Genomic DNA, 23487 nt, shown 5'->3' on the forward strand with positions numbered 1-23487 from the left:
CAAGATTGTTAGGATTTCTATAAGAAGATTTGGCAGGTTTTTCATATTTGTTTAGACTGTAAGACATAATTTGAATTTGGGGCTTGCCTTTCTCTCTCTCTCTCACTAAGAAGAAGAATGAGGTATTTGTTCTCTGAATAAGTATTTGTTATTAGTGGATCAGACATGGATAAGGTATATTATTACAACCATGTTTGTTAGGTATGATTTACATTGTTTGCTGCATATCATCTTAGGCTGTCTTTAATTTTGTTATACTTTAGGGGGTTTTTGTTTGGTTTTATGCATTTAGTCACAGTTGGTTGTGTTTTGAACTTTGAAAAAAATTAATACAAAGGAAATTAAAAAAAGAAAAAGAAAATATTTTCAAAATGATGTGGAAATCAAATCTATCCCTCAGTAATTTGATTTGTAGGAAATGGAGAGCAAAGCATTACAAAGCATTACAAACAGAATGCCTTGAAGTGCATCATAATTACTTACATGTGCAAATACATTGTCTAGGTTTAGGCATTCAGTTAATAATAGTCATAATAATTCTATGCCCTTAACACAGGGTCTTTCATCCAAGCTTCTCCAGATTTGCGTAAGCAATCATTAACTAATGCTTGGGTACCTGTGAGTACTCTGCTGCTCATAAGGATGGAGAAATAGGGGCAAAATCTCTCCAAGGTCAAGGACAAACGATTTGGTGTCAAGGTAGGAGAGAACTTCAGATGATGGTCTTCTAACAACAGGTGGATCAGAGATGCAGAAATTTGTAGCTGATCCTACATTGTGGTAAGTTAGTACCTCTGTAAGAATGAAGGAGTGCAACAAATCTGCATCTTAGGCCTTCTGTTCCATAAAGTTTAAAGGCTGAAAATTGACAGAAATCAGATCCATGGCTAATCTTTGGTGGAACTCTGATATATACAAAACTATACCAATATTTTGTATCAAAGCACAAAGACTGACAAATTTGCCCTGTTTGGAACTCTTTACCAATGTGAATGGCTCTCATCTGAGGCTCCACAAACAGTTTTCAGACCACGTATCCTTTGTGGAAATCTGGGCTGAATGTCAAAGGAATCTGGAAAAAGGTATCCTCTAAAGTTCAGTTGTTCCAGAAAATCCCAAATGCCAATTTCATGCTAGTAGATTATTCCCACATTGATCTCTTAAGTACCTGAAACTCATAACAAAACTCTGAACAGGCTGTATTACCCAAAAGCTTTTCCACAATTCCTGCCAGGGAAGAAATGCTGGATTTTATACTCTTCTACTGTATACCTCCATGCCATTTCCTAACTGCAGACCTGCGTTGCTCTTTCGCAAGCCAAGAGAGGAACCCATGGTTTCTGCAGTCCAGGCCCTTTGCTCCTTGCTAGCCAAAACTCCATCCTTAATTTGCTAGAATATATGTTTTCATGCTTCACTAGATGACCAAAACCCAAGACCGCCAAATTATTTTTGCTGTTCCATTTAGCCATGCAGTAATGCTAATGCTCTAAACTACTACCTGCTGAAACAGCAATAAGCGTTGCACTGCAGTTACTGACCCACGCAGGTATACAACTGCCTGTTCAAAGGATATGACATGAACACATCCCATTTTCGTTTAGCCTACGTTTCTGTGCTCTACGTAGCTGCAACAAGAAAGCGTTTCTCTATACATTTCCATTACCTGTTATGCTTTACACTAATAAAAACACTGGATATTATTTATTTGTCTGCCTGACTGACAAAGCCAAGCATCAAAGCATCATTCTGGTGTCACATACTTCAACACTCTAATCTTTCAGAACTTGTAAAGCAATCTCTTACGGCGCTTTGTGGGCTGTGAGATCACCCTGACAAACTGTGATAATGTTGGCAATCTCCGAATGGGTGTTCATTTGCAATCTTACTACAGAGGAATTGCTATGTTTCCAAATTTGAGGGCTTGACATAATCTGTCTCCACAAAGCTATCAGGGTCTGTCATAAGGCTGTCCGTGACCCAGGGATTTTATGGGGTTAATATCTATCCCCAGTGCAACTTCACTGTAAGCTGTGGAATTGCCTGGAGTATTACTTTCTCTATCTGCTTTCTTTCTCTTTATTTAAAATACCCGTTATTTGTATTTTTTTTTTTTTTTTTAAGTGCAAACAGCACCTAGTAATAACATCTGAGTCAGGTAGAGGAGATTGCTCCTCCAAATGATAACCAGCTTCTTACAGTTCATGCCAAACTCTCTGCTCTCCTCATCACACTTAGCGACTGAGAAACAATGCAAATGTCAGGTCAAGCTACAAAGCTACTGCCATCATCTCTTCCCTTCCGTATGCTCCCAGTACTGGCAGTCTCTGGGCTGCAGTCCACAGGATATCCACAATTATGGCCCAGATTGAGGGAGGGGTAGAAAAACGATGGTACTCTGCCAAGTATGTCAGAACCTGAACTTGATCCATTTTAAAACTGAAGCTGGGGACTGTGGGACAGCACCGCATTCTCCATAATCCATCTAAAGAAAGCAAAATAACTTATCATCTCCAAAAAAAAAAAAAAAAAAGTAAGAGATAGTGCAGACCTAACATAAATAACTATTTTATATTTGTCTCTGAACCTTATCTTTAACTAAAGAAATATGCTGTCTTGACGCAGAATGAAGATTTTTAAAATGCCATAAGACTGTTAAGCACCTCAAGAAAAAGTGAGACACAGAGAGAGAGTCAGGCTTCATCATATTTATGAGGGCCACAAAACTGCTAGTGAAGTCATTTAATTTTGAAATTACTTAGGAGTCCTTTAGAAAAGCTGGGAACAGAGGATGGAAATAGAAAACTAAAAAAAGTGCATCCAGTGTTTCAAAATAAGTTCCCTGTACAACACCCTTTCCCTGTTACCATCCCCTTAGGCAAATTTACCAGCTCGGCAGTTCCTCGCAGTTAACAAAAGATCCTCCCCAAATCCTGCTCAGGGTGTGGGTGAGCAGCTGGGACCTGGCCACGGTTGGGTCAAAGAGCCTGTGCCAGGGCACAGGCACTCCACGACAGAGCAGCACTGGAGCACAAGCTTAACTTTAAGCACTGGCTTGGATATTCTGCTGAACTAAGGCTGGGATGTTTTGCTACATTTAGTACGTTTTCACAAAAGAAGTTCCCCTCCTTGGATTATTCCATCTAATCAAAACAAGAATTGTTAAAGATGCACTGTACATTGTTTTATCCCCATGTAATCTATTTTCTGCATTTCATTCTCTATGGAAAAGGAAACTCCATGTCACTATCTGACCTCAGGAATACGCACCCAGCTGCAATGCTACCAGAAAATTTTTGAATCCAAATAAATTCCAAACTTGTATTTTGTCCTGAAATTACAGCAAACTTACTCCAGCTCTTCTTGTTAGTAAAACACCTACTGCTTTTACCAGGAGCAGCAATTATCCCTCGTGTCTCATTAATCCTTCAGAAAAGTGTGTGCAGCCTTGGAAGCCCAAGGTAAATGTTGTTTTAATGTGTGTATTATCTTACTGAAGTCAGTAGGTTGTGTGGATATAAAAAAAAGGCTGCATGAAAAGATAGCTTCAAAAGGTTAAACAGCTTCACTAATACAAACACTGCAGATGGGACAGTCCTGCACACAGCAATGAAAACGGTGTGTGCCTTCCCTTCCTCAAACTCCCTTCTTGAGGGCTAATGTTTTTATTTTACAGTAAACTGAGAACTGGTGAGTAGACTTGTATACCAGTTATTGTTTGACTCTTTTATACAAAAATCTATTTTTAAAGAAGAAAAAGTCAAAGAGCCCTATCTCTCAGCTAGTGCCACTTCAGAAGCTTTTTGCTAACCACAGCTGAATTATAATAATGTTTCTCCTTTTTCATTTATATTTTTTAGTATTTTTAATACTGACAATAAGCCACTATGCACCCAAAATTTTCTGAAAAATAAAGAAAACAAACTATTACTGGTAGGTCACTATTTATAGAGGGAAAGAATACAAAAACATATTAAATTTACCATAAACAAGGGGTTTCATACCATGACAGCAACTTTTAATGTAATTCATTTGTCATATAAATTACGTCCTTTGGGATATCCCATAAAATTAATTAGGTCAGAGAGAGAAGGAAAACAAATTGAAAACTTCTCAAAACTCCAGCAAACAATAGGTTTTAAACACAGAACTAGCAACAGTCTCCCCGTAAAGTTCTTCCCTCCTCTTCCTCTATTCTTCTTTCCAAGAGACCAAGATCATCAGATCGAGAATCATCTTGGCCCACCAAGATGAAGGAAATCATATAGGTGCAAGTACACAACATTTCTGAAATTGAAAATTTTTCAAGCAGCTCTGTCTTTCCAAACTACAAACTCCCTGGAAAAATTCTGAAATTTAATTTAGTAAAGACATTCATTGTGTCAATGTGGCTTTTAAGCACAAAGCTACAGTTGCAAAATCTGGGCATGATACATTCATCACACAACACTGAAAAGCAAAGGGGAGCAGGACAGAAGAAAACAGTAAGAATTTTAGACAAATTTTAATATTGGCTAAACTCACCCTCAGATCACGACTCTGAAGCTCTGCCTACTCATTAGCTCTTTAGAGTTTAGGCAAAAAGGAACTTGCCCGTGTACTTTTCCTGTACTGCTCTGGCTTAATTTTGTGCAAGAAACAAGACTCAGCTTTTTTCACTCTTCCTGACATAACTCACTGAATTGGAAGTGTTGATACACATGAACAAAATCCCACACATATTCTGATCCCATTTGGAACACAGATCAAATTTTGCTCTTCTGGATACCTGTGACACTTTCTAGTGTAGACTTGAGTAATAAGGGCAGAGTAGGAAGACAACAAAATGCAGGGGAATAACTGAGTTGATGGTGCTTGATCATTAACAGCATTAACAGACTGCACTAATGAATAACTCCACAGTACAAATTTCATCTGGATCATGTGAGGGCATGAGATCACATTTCTGCCAGCCCTTATATGTGTTAATGTTAGCAGTGAGGAACAAAAGATATCAGATAAGGCATGAAGCTTGCTGGTAAAAGTCAACACATCAAAATATATTTTAAAAACTGCATCAGAAGAATGAATTTATAATGGATCCGTGCTTTGCGTTTTGAGGTGACAGAGTTCTCGATCTGGTAGAAAGTTCCTGAAGCTCGATTTACTACACTGTCAAAATATAGCCTGAGGGGACAATCTGACTTACAGCATCTTTATGACTGGTGATGAAAGAACCTCGCTTGGCTTTTAGATCCCAAGTTTGGCTCAAGATAGTGCAGTAGAGAACAGAACATCTTTTATTTTATGCTGGGAGTTCACAGTGTTCCTCTTCAGCACAGAATTAGGTTTTACTGTATAGAATTCTCACACACAGCTCGCTGATGGGTTAGAATTCACACCTTCAGATTTTGGGGATATACTTCACACCCTTCATTGTTACTCCTACTAAAGATACAGATTACAGTGTCCTCATGTCATTGTAGCATCTGTAATGGAAATCTTTAGAAAATTCGGGAAAAAACTGGGTCTTTTACCAGGTCACAGCATGTCTTACTCAGCCTTGGAAAGGCTTCAGAGTGCAGTAACCACATTAATTGGACGTTATATGGACAGCCAAGTATAGCTCAGTTACTGTGCAGCTTTTACTGTTCCTTGTCATGTTGTTTCAAAACACATTTTGTGTTTTAACCAGTCATATATACATATTGAAAGCATTGCACAATACTGGACAATGCTACAGATCCACAGGAAATAATTGTTTCACAAACATGAAACAATCTGCACAAATATAAATAGTGTGGCTCAAATCTGTTCTAAATTATGCTTATGCAAATCCATGGAAGTCAACTAGTGCTACCAACAGAACACAACAGATAAGAGCCTGTAAAAGTATAAAATGTGGCTCTACTGTACAGCTATCCATGGGCCAAAGCCTGCCAGCCTGCCACCACTTACGTTCTCCTACTTTCCCAGCATGGCTTTACAGGAAATAAGAAAAATAGAGTATCTGGGATTTCTAGTTCTCTCATGCACTGGAGGACACATGTCCAAGAACATATGGACTTAAATGTGTCAGCATCCGACATCACTCTTATTTCAAGAATGTTATTCATTTCTGTGAGTGGAGTCCAAAATTTTAATGCCATATTAGCACACAGTGGCTGTTTCTGTGCGCACATGTCACAGGGAGCATATGTGTAGCAGTCCAAGGATAGCATTTTAACTTGATTTCAAGTGATTTTCTGAATTGTAATACTCTGAAAAGATGAGGTATTGATGCTACTAGCAGGGTATTTCACTATTTTTGTCTTCACAGTTTCATCCATCCATTTCAATTCTGACCTCCAGGATATTATGCTACTGCAGATCTGGACTCTCTACACACAGCTGTTTCAACAAATCTCATTTTGCTCTATAATGCACAGTGTGTGACTTCAGGACCAGTATTTTCAATGCTGAACCCAGTTACATGAGTGATGTGTGCTCCTCTAGACAAAATGCAAGACTAAGATCAGAAAATTCTTTGCCCTGCTAACTTTACATAAATTTCAATCCAAATCTTCCCAAATGAATTAGCCGCTTTACCAAACTCGCAGGTACAGACAGATACTGTGGGTATGAGCCATGCAACCGCTCCAACTGGATACAGTGAGAAATGTATTGCCAAGGGCTTTTCGGCTGTGAATCAACAGGTGGTTTGGCACCAAGATTTCTACCTGTTTGTGGTTTTCATCTTTGGTTTCAAGACAGAAAATGAGATACCTTTCAATGCTGCATCTCAAGCAGGCTGTACGGAGAGCAAGGTTTCATTCCAACCAATTCTCTCTCTCTCTTGCAAAGTTGAGGAAAACTGCCAACCACTGCTGCTCTTGCCATCAGCACGCGACGTAGATGTTAGGAAAAGGCAAAGTAAAGGGAGAGAAGAAACAGGAAAAGAAAAATGTAAGTTTTACATAAACAACAAACTGTACATAATGACTATATCTGAGGAGAACAAAATTAAAAGTACTGGCTTTAGCATAAGGAAACAAATAAACAAAACCTTGGAACAGTTTAATCTAAGAGGTTTTTTTGGATACAGAGAATTTTTGTTTAAATTTAGTTCCAAGAGATACAATACTTTGAAAACATCTGATACACTTAAAGGCATAACATTAAAGAAACAAACCTCTTAAAGCATCAAAATGAACGACACCATTACTCAGAGAGCAGCCTAAGCCTCTTCAACAAACACCCTGCAAAGGATCAGAAGCACCTGCAACATACGTTCTTGCCTGAAAATGGCTGTGGGTGCAAGGGGTAGGTTTCATTCTTTTGTTTTTTAAAGCCTTCTGCATGGCCCTAACTCTGCCTTTGTTGAAGGTAGTGTTAGCACACATCAACTGCAGCGGGAACCAAACGTGGATAACTGCATGCCTTGAAAAATCACACCCAATATGTTCAACTGACGCCGTCTTTCTCCTAGGACAAGTGTAGGCTATGGAATATGACAAATAACAGAGAGCAGTAGTCTAAAGTAAGTTTCTCAGAACTGAGGAAGCATATTTTGATACTTTTTCACAGATATTTGGAATGTAGTAGTAATAGTAAAATAATAGTCAAGAGTAGGTAAAGACTGTCTAGAGATCCCTACTAGGACAGAAGTCTCGATGACTTTTCATAAAACAAGAGTTGTTCAAAGCAACTCTCAGCAACCATTAAAAGAACAGCCAGCGAAACTACACTTTTTGGATTAAATGAAGAAAATTAAAGTCCATGCCTCTCCACAGATGTAGGTGTAATGAGAAAGACTTCAATACATCTGCTAGGAATCAAAATAGGTCCACGTTCACAAGTGCATGGAAAAGTGGAATCTGAATGATCAGCAAGAAACTTTGTTTTGCTCCAATAACTATAAAACCATTTCAGGAAGTTGTATGTACTAATTTACCTACAGAAGACAACAAGTGCATGATTAGATTTTATTAAATCACCTATACTAATAAAGACTGAGCTGAAGAGAAAATGGAACTACCTTATCATGAAGATATAATCACCTGGGGGGAAAGGGGCCCCAAAATATTCTATTCCTGAGTTGAAATAAAAAAATCAGCCAAGTGGGTCTTTTTTCTCCATGAGAAGGTGTTTCCACAAAAATTCACCTCTCGGATAACCAAATCAGAAATTTTCCATCAACTAGCTAGACAAAAGGAGTTTAAAAAAAAAAAAACAACGGGTAAAGAGCCTTCCAGCACCAGCAGTTGGGAAATAGTTGTTTTGACTTTTCTTGGGTAAAACAGTTATTCCCAAGGAAAATTTTTATTTCAAGAAAAAGAGTTTCCACTGAAAAGTCATTCCAATGGAAAATGCCTGGCCATGGCTACAAAGGATAAGACCACTGGCCTCAGCCAGGGGAAGGTGAATGCCAAGGTCAGTGCACTGGGTCTGCCACAGTCCTCTTGCACAATCAGAGGCAAAGCGCTTCCGTTCTCCGCAACGCCACTCCTCCTCCTGCCTTTCTGCCTATGTAGACCATCCACTCTTCAGGGCTGGAACCAGCTCTCACTGCGTGTTGTATGCGGCCTCAGTAACATGTGTGTTTAATGACTTTCAGCACTGCAGTAACAACAGTGTTTTTCCCTCCTACAGCAGCTAGTTCCCAATACCGGGGTGAAGAGAAAAATGCAACCTAGGGCTGCAACACACTGCTAATCAAACACTATTGTATACCATGGGGATGTGTGGGGGGGGAGGCCCTTTCATCGTAGAACTAATCAGAGTTTATACACACAAAATCAGACAACCCTATAGTCCGGTCTTGTGATCTGTGTTCCAAGCTGCCAGAAATAAGGCAGGAAAGAAGCGGGGGTGGTGGGGGGAGCATCTCGTGTGTTCATAATGAAAGAAGAGAGATGACTGGACTAAGAGCTGATGAGGTTACAAGGCAACAGCAGTGCCATGAGTTGTTTGGGCTTAAAGCCAGATGTCTTGTATTTCCTTTGATTGTTTCTAAATAATTAATGGTATTAATTTAATCATGTGACCCACCCCTCCCACCCCCCTTTTAGTATTTGGCTCTGTGTACTAACACTAAATATAAAGGAGAAAAGCGGGACTGTCTATAGCATACTGAATATTGATGCTGTGTGTTTGGACTGCAACAACAGCTGATACTCATATCGTAAGACTATACATCTACAGCACTCGCACAGTGTTTGCACGAAGTAGATCAAGTAGTAGCCTTCGTACTCCATCCATAAACCAGCTCAACTATGGCATATGGACACTGCATGTTTGAAGTAGTAAAATACAGGGTACAGCTCTCTCTCCGCCCACACTAAGATGAACCTGCCACTACTATTTCACGTAACATTTTCTGGCAAGCTCCCAGTTTTCAGTCATGCTGGTTTGCTTGAAAGAAACACTCAGACGAAACTCTGCTTGTCTTGCTGTTTGAACAAACAAAATAATCACGCATCTTGAGCTAATGGTCCAAAGCTTAATGAAGATCACAGAAAAGAGGCTACCTGTGATGTGAGCATTCCCTTCTGACTTATCCACATAAGCCACTGCTGTTGGCAAAAGGAAATGGATTATGAGGATATTAAGTAACCCTGAGCTCTGGTCTAGACAAACCTTTTCTTGGTACAGTAGCAGTCAGAGCACAAAGAATACAGCAACCACCAGAGGTAAAAACTTCCTTTCTCCACAATTTCCTACACCAGGGCAGTAGCGGCAACAGCAGGAGGACCTGTGTTCCTGCACCTCTCTTGTTGGGGCTGCAAATCTCGCAGGCACCAAGTAATCTCATTGGAATATTCTGAGCATTAGTGTTGAGTACTAGGACTGCCAAAATGTAACAGCAGAAATCCTGAACAAATGAAGACTAACAAAGGCAGCTCCCAACTCCCTATGTGCATATCTACTCAGTAAAAATGTCTGCCTATCCTCCTATATACTACAGCATACTCTCAGCTCCCTGAGTCAAGTCTCCAGTCCCACTCATCTTATCTACCCTCTTTTCCTACCACGTTTCCACTTATCTTGAATCCCGTGGCAGCTACCATCAGATAATATTAAACAGGGCAGCTGTGAAGATAATGGAAGGAAGAGAGAAATCCGACAGCTTGCAGCAGACCCTCACTTTGTCCAGCAATGCCCCAGACTTCTGGAGTTAAGGACGAAGTGATACGAGGCCTTCCCAGATGTCAAAAGAAATTTCCAAAAACGTGCGCAAAGCTAACCTCATTAAAGAGTATCTGTGGGGAGTTGGAGCGGGCTTGGTCAAGTCTTGTTTTTCACATTTTATCCATGGCTTCCTATTTGGTTGTGATTATAGAGCTAGACTGTCCGCTCAAGACTGACATTAGTGCTTTCTACAGTTAAACTCCTTCGGTCAAGGGAAGTGAATGCTTAAGAGTTCTCCACTAGAAAGCTTGGTCCTAATCTTTAAGGACTTAGTAGTCAAGGCCCAGCAATCCCATAAGTATCCTTCTCCACCACTAAATCACCAAGCCAGCCGGGTTCATAGGAAGAAGTCCATTTCATTACAGAAAGTTCATATGGGACGTACAACCGAGCCTTTCAAATGGGACTGGGACAGAGCCAAAACCAGCACCGGCCCTGCACGCTGCAGAGAACATCACCTGGAGGGAGCACCACGGCTGCAGACGTCAGGCTGTGGCACTGCAGAGAGCGTGGTGGGGTGCTCTGTGTATCAGAGCTCCGGCTGTGGAGCTTCTTCTGCAAGAAAGGAGCAGGATGAATACCACACTGACCGTGCTGGGAGCAAAACATCTCACTCTGTCCCACAAGTGCTTCTCTAACAAGGTTATAGGGTTGAATAACATCATGGGTTTATTTCTCAAGGACATATGTAAATGGTGAAAACACTAAATAAGGCCAGCTGAAACAAGAAGAGTGACATACAGAGTAACATAGTATAACATAGAGTTACATAAAGAGTAACATACCGACAAGCTTAAAGTGACTCCTTCAGTTCCCACCATCTACCTACCAAGGGTGTCAACACCTACACAATCAAGCAGCACATCAGGAATATCTGATGCCAGAGTACCCCCCCTTGAAAGTTCTCCACAGAAAATGGCCACTGTGTCTTTGAACTGGAACAAGAGGAAACTGCCTCAAGATAGGAATGATCACATAGAAATTACTAAATCGTTCGTAAGGTAGAAACACTGGCAATAGACAACAATACAGCTGAACAGTGTTTGAGTCGCAGCACTTTACGAACAGCCCCTGTGCTTCTCTGCTTGTTTTTCAGGATTTTGGGGGGTGGCAGTAGAGTGAGAAGATGGCATTTTTCCTGTGGCGACAAGGATCTCTGAAAGTGTCTACATGTCAGACTTTGCCGAGAATGTACCTTTTGTTCCTTCTTCTGCTTTATTTCCTTTTAATGATAGCTTTGCAGTGAATCTCATTTGTGAGTTGCTCAAATAAATGCAAATTTTATCTTGTAAGCAATACCCTCCAAAATACTACTACAACTGGAAATAAAAATGTTAGGAGCTAAAAGGCACTGGGTCTTCCCCAGTGCCCTCATCTCCCCAGTGCACTGGGTTGTTTGCTATTATTATATATGGAGTACCAGGCAGGGTACTTGGTATTATAAATATGTACTGTATTGAAATATATAGACCAAGTCCCCAGGCTCCAACATTCTAATTAGTTGTGCAAATAACTGATTTATTTGGCTAGCTGACCAAACTGAGAGCATGAAAAAGAAAACCACCTAGGTGTTTTACAAAATGGGCTAGTTTTTTGTTTGTGTTCAATACATTTCAATTAAAATTGACTTTGTTTCAAAACAAAAACAGAAAGCTTGTTTAGAAATATCAAAACAAAACCTTTTGGCTTTCCAAAACATTTCTTTTAATTTTTTTTCTCAGTTTATTTTTTTCCATAGTTTTGGCTAACCCATATCTGAGGCAACCAGTTTTCAGCAAATAAAACATTTAACTCGACAGTTTTACACAGATCTACATCTAAGGGCTGAACTGTGAGCCGACTGGCTCTTGACTTAATGAAAGAAGAGCAGGGAGGCAGGGGAACTGCATTCTCTTCTTGGTTCAGCCCCTGTCTTTGTGTCCAAGGTGAGTTATTATTTCGTTTCTTTACGGTTGTCTCTTTGTCCACATTTTGTCTCTACCGTCTCTGAGCTCGTCGGGGTTAGATGCACCTCCTACAGCATGTCTGTACCGTGCCTAACACAATAGATTGCTCATCTCAGCTGGGGCCTATATGATTTACTATAATATAAATAACTGCTCAACTGCATTCAAATCTCTTTTTAATGCCAATAGTTTCTCTTGCATATATTTAGTGGCCCATCATGGGAACATCAGCTTCTTTTTTAATTAATTACTTATTAATAGAGGTAAAATATGAACGGATGACAAGTCTAGGTTTTTCCTGCTTCATCAATTTCAGTACTCAAAGAAAGCATCTCGTTTACAGCTAACAGGAACCAACAGGGACATGTACTGAATGACGCCTGAAACCCAAGAGCCCCTCAGCACTTTTGTACCCCCATTATTTGGGGACAAATCCTCCCATCCCTCCAGGGAAGGAAAGGTAGCTGGATTGAAAGATCTGCTTAGTGGAAAGCCTCACGGGCAACCTCCAAATTCTCTGTGCAGGGCTTTAGGCACACAGCTGTCACCGGGAGGAATGGGAAATTCAAGTTCAATGTCTGCACAGAGGTGGAAACAGCCCGAGAGGCTGAAGGAAGGAGGTCTGCCTGCCTGTGTTTTGAAGACCCCTTGCATCTCGCAAGGCCAACTTGGTTAATCAAAAGACAGCTTTAGAGATTCTCAGGAAATAAACAACATAGAAATAGAAACGAATGCAACATTTCGAACTCTTCAGCTTTGATGCGCAGCACTCGTGGCTGGGGGTGGGGAGGTTTGTCAGAGCGCACACGGCTGTCACTGACAATAAAATCAGTCACGTTTTTAAAACACTGGGGACAGAGTTGCAAATGTGCCCCATTATGTCTTGAGATGTACTCCCTGGGTACAAAAGGTGCGTGGGTTACGGTAAGCTCATGTGTTACTTTGCCGAGACCGTAAAAAGCAGCACAAAGTACCGACTGAGAAAGAGCAACTGTGGAGTATACGGGGAGATTATTCCTTCTGTACGGGCCTGATCCTGGGTGCCCCCGGTATCCCGCCATTCCAACCCCAGCTCTGACCCCATGCTATTTTCCTCCACCCTTGGGGCCGCTGCTCAGCTGTAGGAGGCACCAGTGGCATTTGGCAGCCCCTGCGGCTGCGCCTCACCCCCAGCCTCCCGCCAGGGGCCTGCTAGCAGCCTACAGACCGTGCCGGCCGCTGCCAAGGCGATCACACTCCGTCCAAGGGCAGCATTTGCAGTGGGCCGCTCCCCTCCGCATACGAGTGCCCCCATGCCACGTTAAAGGAGCAATTATTATAATTAAAAATAAATCCTCCTCCCTGTCGATTGTCTGTACTTATTGGCCATTGCTGCCATCTAGGCAGACGCATCTCCGATATTCACAGAAGCAGTAAGCCTGTTTATTTTCCCTTTGCTGCTTGGCCTGAAGCAGGGATAAATGCATTCCTTGTTACTCACTGCCTCTGCAGAGACATTTGTAAACTTTTCCTTTTCTTCCAACAGGTGACAAAATACTCTAAAACTGCAGGTGCTCTGGGGACACAAACAGGAAAATGGAGACCAGATGCAGCTGTAGCTGGAGTAAGGGAAAAATCAAGATAAAGGCAGCAGATAAGAGAGTGCTAAAAAGAGCAAAGAAATTATTGAGAAGGGGTAGTTAGCTATTTTTGTTGCCGATTTACTCTAGCAAGGTAGCTCTAGAAGAATAATTCTGTCTATTTTGTTATCATGCCAAATTTTTGCAGGTGTTACCAGAGTAAGGTTGGAAGTTTATTGCAAAGAAGTTTCTGGATGTCAATGGAAAAGGATTAAGAAGTCGCTGACTCAAGCTAGCAATGAAGGATGTGCTGGAGGTCACAGCTGAGGGGCACTGGCTGGTGTTACTGGACTTGTGAAGTAGGAATGATAAAGAAGTTGTTTCAGAGACCTTCTGAATTCAGATTTATTCTTCTAAGAACTTGTTCCCAAAATTCAATCAAGAAAATATTCTTAATGGAGTGCTCAATCTGCACCCATCCCCTCATCTCCTTTTGGTATATACGGCACAAAAGAGGATGGAAAATAGAAAACTCTAAGGAGACTTAGAAATGGAAACATCCAGAAAGAGTTCCATGGCCTGCTTTCTGCCTACAATTCAGCTCTAAAATCCAGTCTAAGCTTCCAGACCCAGTGGCCATTCACTTCTCTAGATGACCTGGTTTCAGAGCCATAGGTCTGCTAACGTAATAAGAAAGAGGTGAAGAACAACGGGTAAAGAGAAAATAAACATGACTGCATGATAAAAGACAGCAATTGCTCTCTGGCCATAATGTTTCAACCAAATAAAAGGCAGGGGGAGAATAAGACAGCAATAAATGTCTGTGAATCCAAACTTCTTTTACTGTACTTCCTATTCCACCAGGGGAAAGAAGAAAAAGTTGTATTTTGCTTCCCTGATTTTTCTTCCACTGAAAACGGAGGTTTCATGGGTAATCTAGAGTAATATTCAGCTGTGAATCCAATTTATGCAGTGGGATAGGATTAAAAAAGGAACAGAAGGTCTGGATTCTGAACCTGCTCTAACAGTTTTGATTTGAATACAACCCAAGTCTTGAAATGGCTTGTTTTCCACTTCTGGTTTGGAGCTGGTTGAAATATTGCCACAGTAGCACTTCCTGTAAAATTTTTGTCCAAGATTCTCATTATTTGGAACTAAACTCTAAAGATTTTGGCACCATGAAGTCAAAACAAAACTCTGTTCCTGACTCAACTGGCCCAGGAGCCAGCCCAAGCTTAATCTGGTTCTGGGTCCAAATCCAGCTTCAGCCCATTTCCATTGTTACATAGATTATGCCATAATACCAACCTCTAGCCTCAGGATTTATGATGCCTCCTCACAGGATGCATATTTGTGTGTAAATACATAAATCACATCAGATAAACAAAGAAGACATGCCAGAAAACAGGAGGGGAGGGAAGAGGAGAGATACCTACCAAGCAGTTTGTCTCTAAAGTGTTGCCAGTTGTGAAAGGACTTGACGTGCTAATATCCGCTCATTCAGACTCTTACAGACATGCTAAGAGCGTGACGGCTGGCAGGCAGTGCATTTAAGTGCTGTTACTGAGGCCCCCAAATATTGACAGAGTGCCAGACTCTGAGAAACTATTGATGTATGCAGCCGGCCGCTGCTCCAGACACCTCTCAGACAGAGTCTTTAAATGTCACAGATTAATGAATTTTCATGAAACAGAGAATGAGAGAAAGAATTAAAAAAAAAAAAAAATATCCCACAGCACCAACATGAAAGCATCTTTTATCCCTACACAAAATTCTGCCCTCAAGCCTCAAGATTCCTAATAGATTATAGCAGATCATAAGTCAGCAGGAGATACGGGGTGGAGGAGGTTAGACCCTCCAGATCATGCAGAGCATCCTCAAGCAAAGCCAATACGTGAGATGTTCATTTCTACAAAAAACAATGAGGGTCAAGGGCTGCTCAGATCTCGGTTTCATTTTAACCAAACCCATAAATTACAAAACTTAAGGTGTAGAAGTGGTTAAATGTTTTTTATCTGAGGTACAAATGAGGCCAAACTGCAAAGTTCAGCTGTTGACTTTGAACGACCCTAGCTTTAGAGCCATTCAGACAGACAGCTGTACTTGGACCCTCTCTCAGTACTTGATGCTGTGCTTGATCTTATCCAAGAAATTGCCAAAGTTATGATATCACATTTTTATGCCATCAGATAAACCAAGTATGCTGATTATTTCTCTTTTTTCATTTATATCAGTGAACTCAAATATGTATGAAAGAACTTCAAATATCATTAAAATGTAATAATGCAAAATGCAGTTGGAGCGTAAATGACAAATCTATGCATAAGACATCACTTAAAGAGGAAGGAAGTGAAGGGATGATGTAGATGATGTATGCAGAGGTAAAAATGGGCCATTTATACCCAACTGTGCTAAAAATATGGCTTCAGCAAGCCCCCCTGCACACAGCCACTTGTAAACGGGGCTCCACGAGCCGTTGGATCCCTTGTTCTCAGAGGCACAGGCACCGATTCCCGCAAGGCTCAACCGCCCCCACTGTTCCCAGGTTGTCCCACAGGTTTTCTCTTCAATATAATGACACCGAGAGGGGTGAGCACCGACAGGCCCAGCTCCTGTCTGGCTGCCTCCTTTCCGCTCCAAAGCACAGGCATTTGACAATGCTGATGGGGAAGGGGAAGCTGCCACCATCATCATGGCCAGGCCTGTCACAGGAAAATCCAGAGAAGCTGAGGACAAGCAAAGGGAGCGATAAATGAAAAGCCAAGTAGCAAGACCCTGTGGTTCTCCACTTACATTTTCACTGCAGAAAAGTCAACATTCTTCACTAAAAACTTCCCCTAAGTTCTCTCTGTCTCTGGCCACATGAGTCTTTGCTGACCACAGAAGCTATAAAATCTCACTGTAAGAATGGGGACCAGCACCAGCTTGTTTTCATGTCATCTTGTCAGTTAGGTTATTTGTGTCTACGTTTGCCAAAGCAAATTTTTTTTTTTTTTCAAAAGACAAAGCTACCTTTCTGACTGAAAAGCCAAGTGGAAACAAGTGCAAGGACTCTGATGGTAACCTCCAGCTCCTGATGACATAGAAGTCCTTGGCTTTCAAAAGCCAACGTGCTTTTTTAGGTTGGCACATGTGGCAGTCAACTGTATCATGCACTACAACAGTCAGCCATATGTGCTATCCACTCTGTCACCACCCAAAGCATGTCTTCCCTACCACCACTCATCCCATGACCACCAGAGTTGCTGCAGGGTCTCCAACACCATTATCCATTACCCATAGCTCTACAAATGATCTGGATGAAGAAGCAAGTAGCCATCCTCTGCTGACAACCAGAGAGGAGACAGAGCACATGTGCGTGTAAGAGTGAATGACACAAATGACTGATTAAGTACATGAGAAGGCAAAATGTCAAAGCCCTTCTATTCTGGGAACAATCTCTATACAAACAAAGAAAAAGAAAAATCAATATAGACTTTCACACAGGGAACTATTTTACACATCATTGCAAACCTACTTTAAAACACTCACTACTTTTTCTTTAGGACTTTTAAAGAGCCTGACTAACGTTACTGCCCCTCCTGCCCTGCTATTTCTCCTCATGTGCCTCTTTTCCTCTCTCCTTTCTTCTTCTGTCTCTCTTTTAAAAAAATCGTAACTGAGGAACTATCACAAAACACTAACCCAGAGATTCATTCAGTCCAGCAGCACATCTTCAGCAAAGGCCAGCACTGGTTGTACTGAAGGAAGGTTAAAAAACCTCAGTATTCCCCTTCTACAAAAGCGTTCTCCTATACCTCAGTGGAGATCAGCTCCAGTCTAAAGCCTGAGGTGGAGCACTGGGTGGGATCCCTGCAGCACACAGAGAAGCCCAAATACCTGAGCTATGAAGTTGCCCCTCACAAGGGCAGATTACCTGGACGCTGCAATACCAACACGATGATGCCCCTTCGGGTCATTTAATGTCCTCAGTACATGCTAGGGATGGCAGGCTCGTCGCAGAGCCCAGCTGACACATCTCTCTCCAGGAGCCAGGTGTGTATCCCCGGGCAATGCAAACACTATCTCCTCCAAGATCCCCTCACACAGCAGCCAGTAATAAAACTTTCTTGGGAGATTTATCTCGTTGCTGGAGGAACAGAAAAAGGAAGCTAAAATTTCTAAAATGTAGCAAAACTCTAAGTGAGCGTGTTGGGAAAGGAGCAAGCTGGGCAATTTTCTAACTCACTGCAAGGTTAGGACACTTTTTTTTTTCCCCCAATGAGTCTTTGGCATTTTAACTAAATGAGGGGGCTGAGAAGGCACAAGACTTATGACCTGTCCAACGTTATGAAATAGCCTTCTCTCCCTGCCTTCTTTTGTAAATACTAGGATAGCTAAGTCTTGTCCCTGTTCTCTTTGCATGCCAACGTTACAACAGCCATTTCAGTTCCATAAATTCTGCATCATCTCCAAGACTGGGATAACAGAGGTGGGCAAAACTTTGTATGAACTGGAAGTATTAATGGTTACACAAAATTTATCATAGAACAGAACAGAATAGAATAGGACAGACACACAAAATAGCAATTGCAAGGGAATGACTAGGAACAAAGTTGTTCTAGAATTAAAATTTTAAGGTCTGAAAGGGACCTTGGAAGTTCCCAAGTTCAACCTCCTTCACCTGGTTTAGGATAGTATCAAAGGCCTTCGATATCCTTTGTCTCACCTAGTCTCTTTGACTGTCACTGTATACTTTCCATCAATTAATTAATTTCTTGCAGTCATTTCTGATTACTATTGTCTTCCTTCCATCTTTTTCTTTCCTTTCCTCTGTGTGCACGTGTGTGCATACATCACAGATCACAACCGGTTTGTACAACCCCCTGCTTGTTAAAAGTCCCACCTCTTCTGCTGACTTACTGCACTCTTAATCAAAAGGGCAGGAGGAAGCCGCCAGGATTCATTCTTCCCCCTCTCTCCTTCTCTCTCCCTCTCTTTTTTCAAATGGCACAAATGTCAAACTTTCTAAAAGGATGTTTGGCATAGCTGAGTTCAGTCATGTAACGTACAAAGTCGGTATGATCAAAAGGTTGCAGGGCTGCCCACTGCTAAGGAAGAGGGGAAAAAAAAGAAAGCAGGGATCTCTTCTGAAGTGTGAAAGAATGCGTGAGCCAACTGTTGCCACTGGAAACACCATGTCTATTAGCAGCAGCAGTGGGTCTGAAACACGAAAACCTAGGTCCGGATTCCAGCTTCTCCGAAATTCAGGGCTGTTCTGATCTGATTTTCCACCCGTGAAGAAACAGGGATAGACACAGCTATGGAACTGAAGACTTTTATTCTCTGTGCTTTGCATCGTTACATGGAAAATGAGTCTATCTACGTGGAAATAATAGCAGTTGTTTTTGCAGTCAAAGTTGCTGGATTCACGTATCAAAAATACATGGTCACTCTGGTGTTTTTATACTGCTACCTCTCACCACAGTATTCCACCCTCTGCTGAAAAGGAGGACAAATTATTCCTCCCTTCTACATAACTAAGATTGTTATGAGTTCCTGGGGCAACTGGTTTGCAAATATTAGGTGCTTCGTGATTGCTATACTGCACACTTGTACCTTCCTCTACATTTCTGATGTAACGCTTCTGCTTTTAATCAGTCAGTCTATCTGATCCACTTTGTTGAGTCCTTGCAAAAAAGTTCACGCCTTCTTACCTAATGTCAACATTAGAGAACACCCCAGCTATGCCACCGGCTCTTGCAAAATGCCTGCACTCACAGCGGCCTGAAATTGGGGGTCAGAATACTCAGCATGAAAAATCTCTCCGTGAGTTGAGACAGAGTTTCCCTGCCAGAAGATAACCCCAAAAATGTAGATGGAAAAGCTCATTGTCAATATCCATTTAATAGAAAAATCTTAATTATAGATAGCTTTCAGTCCCAGAACAGTAGATGGGAACTTGAGATTAATTCCCCCTATGACAAAGTATGTGAACAATAACCAGAATTTGTAATCAATACCCAGAGGAGAGAGCATCCAAATTGTAACAGGGATTTGGGATTCATTCCCAGAGGGCGTAATATATGATCTGGAACAGGTAGACTGGGATTAATTTTTGATTATGAAATATTTGAACAGCAATTTTCAACTTTTAATGAAGAGAGGACGTGGACACCACAATTAATATCATTTCTAAGTCTCTCCATCATATTTCAAGACACAGATGACAAACAGCTGTTCGGGTCGTACAGGAGTTAATGTGGGAGTGCCACCTAAAGGAAAGTGCAGTAGGATGGGACTCTGGAGAGAGGCAGGCAAAGACCAGAGTTGCACTTTCCCCATTTCTAATAAAACTTGCTTATTGAAAATTCCGCACCAGAAGTAATTATTCGGCGTTTGCTGACTTTACACAGATAATTGTAAGTCAGAAAACATCAGTATGGGAACATGGCTTTTCTCTTACACAGGGAGAAAACATAAAGGTGTTCAAAGGAGAAATAATTCTCACTCTGAAGAAAAATTTCAAAATAGGAGTGTGCAAAGCAAAATATATAGAAACTTCCCATGTCCTGAGGGGAGAATACAACCCAGGTTTCTAAAGTTCCTTAGAATATAATAAAGCAGCTAATTATTTGCCTAGAATAAAGATAACAAGTGAGCTGTGAATCTTACCCTTTTCTGTTAGTTTCTACATAATAATTTTCTTTATGTTTTCCTCACAGGCCAATGAGTAATTTTAATGATTATGAGCTACATCTGTAGCCATGTAAGACGAGGCAAATTTCCTCTATCTGCATATTTTGCCATTTATGAGTTAATGTAACAAATTGATGTTTCAGGATGCAGGTTGATCATTGCAGGGGTCAGAAAACCTGGCCTCCATGTCCAGCATTCAGTATTACTCAGTTGGGTAGATGCAGTATCCAGGAGGAAAACATCTTGCCCTGAAACAACTGATGGTAGTTGCTTCAGAAACAGGACTAAAGATGAACTAAAAGCCTGTTTCAGCTCAGCAAATACTTTATTCCTAATTTATCTTTTTGACCTTGTAAAATATTTTAAGAGATGCTCTGAATTTCTGAAATTGAAGATTTACCTCTTCCATTTTACTCCTGCTGTGTAACACTTCTGGGTTTTTCACTGAAAAGAAACAAGCCAGCTGGGGATCCCTGTGGGGCCACCCCTCTCCCCTTAAGCCCTTAGACCCACATCTACCCAAGGATCATTTCCTAAGCCTCCAAAATTATATATAAGTATGCTGTCTCTGCCAGACCCTATTAATCATAAACTTCTTCTCGTTTCATTTCAGTATTAAACCCATCTTGTTCAAATCTCTAATTTTCCACACTGACAGAGGAGTTCTCTATACATCATTCAGCTCTATTTCCTAGATACGTTCAGAATTACAAAATTCATTCAAGCCCATCTGATCTCTTCTCACTAAACCTTCTGCCTTCCACTGACTGACAGAGAAGAATTAGCCTTCCTCCTGTCAAGTATACGTCTTTTCCCCACAAAAGTATGCGAAAACACATCCAAATACAGCCAATGACTCAGCTTGCCCTTGTACTTGTGTCTTTGCTCTACAGAACAGCCAATTTTATGGAGCAGCAAGTCCGTTTGATATAATATCAGGCAGACTACTAATATTTCTAAAGTAAAAACAACTGTAGCATTCCCTACACAGCAGTGTACCACACGCCGAAAGCAGCAATACAGATGAAGTGGTACCATCAGCACCCCTCGATCTAGTGGAGGCAGGAAGTCCCACAATGAAGTCATGTTATGGAGTGACACTGCTGAGCCTAATACATCACAGGTCATTTTAAGCCATTAAAAAGTAAAAATTGCCAACCACAATTACCCTCAGTGATCCTATCTAATATCAAACCCAGATGCAGATTGCAGGGTTGGGAAGGGAGAGTGCATCAGATATTCTCTGTTCTTTCCCTGCTGCAGCAATGTCATCCATCTCATTTCTAATCCAGTGCCACAGCTTCTTTCCAGTTTTACAAAGACACTGCAGTGTGATGCCAGCAAAACAAATGATGGTACTGCAGTAGCAAACAGGAGATGGGACCAAAAGAGCACTCAAGCCTCTCCTTGTATATTTTTGGTGAGCCAGGCAGTCAGCAGAAACGATGATGTCTCCCTCAGAAGTTTGATGCTACAAGAATTTTGCTGCTCCACAGCTGGGAACAGTCCCTTTTCTCACCTAGGGCTGAGTATCATTGCTCCAAGAGGCTCTGGCTCCCAGGCAGCAAGCTTCATCCCCACGGTATGCCTCGGTGACCTGCAGAGCCCTCCACTCACTCATCCACATCCAGGTGACAGCAGCTCTTCTGGCAAGTTGGACAAAGCTGCTATGGCAGGGGACTCTGAGTCAGGCAGACTCCATCAGAGAATGGTGTTAGATTAGTCACCTCACCAATTTCTGCCTCAGTATCCCCAAGTGTGAATTAGGTTTTGGCACCTACAAGTTAAGAGGTCAGTGCAGCTTCAGAAGCACTATATGTTAGACAGACAGATTGATATTTCATTTTAAAGAACACTCGTTCTTCTACTATACTTTTGCTGATTTGAAAAAAAAAAAAAAACCCCAGACTTTGTTGCAGTATTTTTTGACTAAAAACCTGTGGAAGAAATTAAGTTACAGTCTTTTACAACCAGAATCTGGAAGGGCGTCCCATTGTAATATTTTCAAAGAGAAGTTGTGCATGCAGTATGTATGTGCATATGGTGTTTATGAATTGTTTTTTAACTTCAGATATTTTATTCATTTTTCCACATGGTACAAGTAGAACACACATCTTTGTTGGACAGCCACCAATACAGTAACATAGCTTTAGATTTCAGGCACTCAAGACTCAGTGGGACAAAAGGCTACCCTATCTTCATGCCAGGACATCATGTCCTGAAATTAGGATGCATGCCATCAGGCAGCCAATATCTCACTGAAGATAATCAGCCCTCGATACATTCAGTTATGCTGAATGAAGGCAACTGTAACCACTTCCAGTTATTCCATACAAAGATAAGGACCACGAGAACTCTGTGTCTTGGCATACAACATCCTATTTTGATTTCACTGTATTGTGGGATCTGCTGTTATCCACAGTTTGTGGACTTCGTATTTTTTTTTCTCACTTGCAGTAGGCACGCAGCCAGCATAGTAACTTCAGTCATAACAAGGTTCAGGAGTCCATAAAGCAGAGGGAAGTGGGTAAGGAACGGCACAAAAAGACATGGCTAGAGCTTTTTAGAACAGCAGCAGGAAGAGCAGGGATGCTCCTGATACCTGCATTCCTAGCTCCCCCAGTCAGCAACACGGACTTCAGAATTCACTTCTCCCATTTACACTGTGTGCATGTCTGTAAGCTGCTCCCACAGATTCACGGAGAATACTGAAAGCATATTCTCTGGGATAACTGCCTATATCCCGACTCAGAACTGTAGTTTATTGCTCGGTCAAATGAAACGCAAGCGTGAACAGCTTACCTTCAGACCAGAAAAGTCTGCTCTGCTACTGCAGACTGCCATGTCTAATAACTATATAAACCTTCTTTATTTAATTTCAAAGCTGCTGTTTCATTTAAGCTGTACCACAGTCTCAGAAATCATAGGATGGTGGCTTTTATGAAGGAGAGGCAATGATTTAATTGATTTTCCAGGAAAAAAACTAAGTCCAAAAGCAAAATAAAGTTTCCTTTATAAAAATGGAAATATTAATAATATGAGAGCTTTTTATAAATTGCCATGGTGAACCATCATTCTGTTAAATGAAATGTAAAAAGGGGGAAACTGGTTCAGAGAAAATAAATAAATATTAATTCTGTTCCCACTGGTAATTT

General features: G+C 41.2%; 1 protein-coding gene across 7 annotated transcripts in view; it reads right to left on the reverse strand.

Annotated features, from left to right (window-relative positions):
* Positions 1–23487, reverse strand: part of ZBTB20 (zinc finger and BTB domain containing 20) — a 485842-nt gene that overhangs the window by 182333 nt on the left and 280022 nt on the right. For 5 of the 7 annotated variants that reach the window (XM_042788414.1, XM_042788415.1, XM_042788413.1 and 2 more), the window contains one exon: positions 6745–6845. The gene's annotated coding sequence lies outside the window, so the exon portion shown is untranslated. Of the gene's footprint in view, positions 1–6744; positions 6851–10607; positions 10630–23487 lie in introns of those variants that run through there. The other 2 variants (XM_042788419.1, XM_042788416.1) reach the window with 2 other exon arrangements.

This window comes from Tyto alba, unplaced genomic scaffold, assembly GCF_018691265.1.
Source record: "Tyto alba isolate M040663 unplaced genomic scaffold, T.alba_DEE_v4.0 Super-Scaffold_14, whole genome shotgun sequence".
NCBI lineage: Eukaryota > Metazoa > Chordata > Aves > Strigiformes > Tytonidae > Tyto > Tyto alba.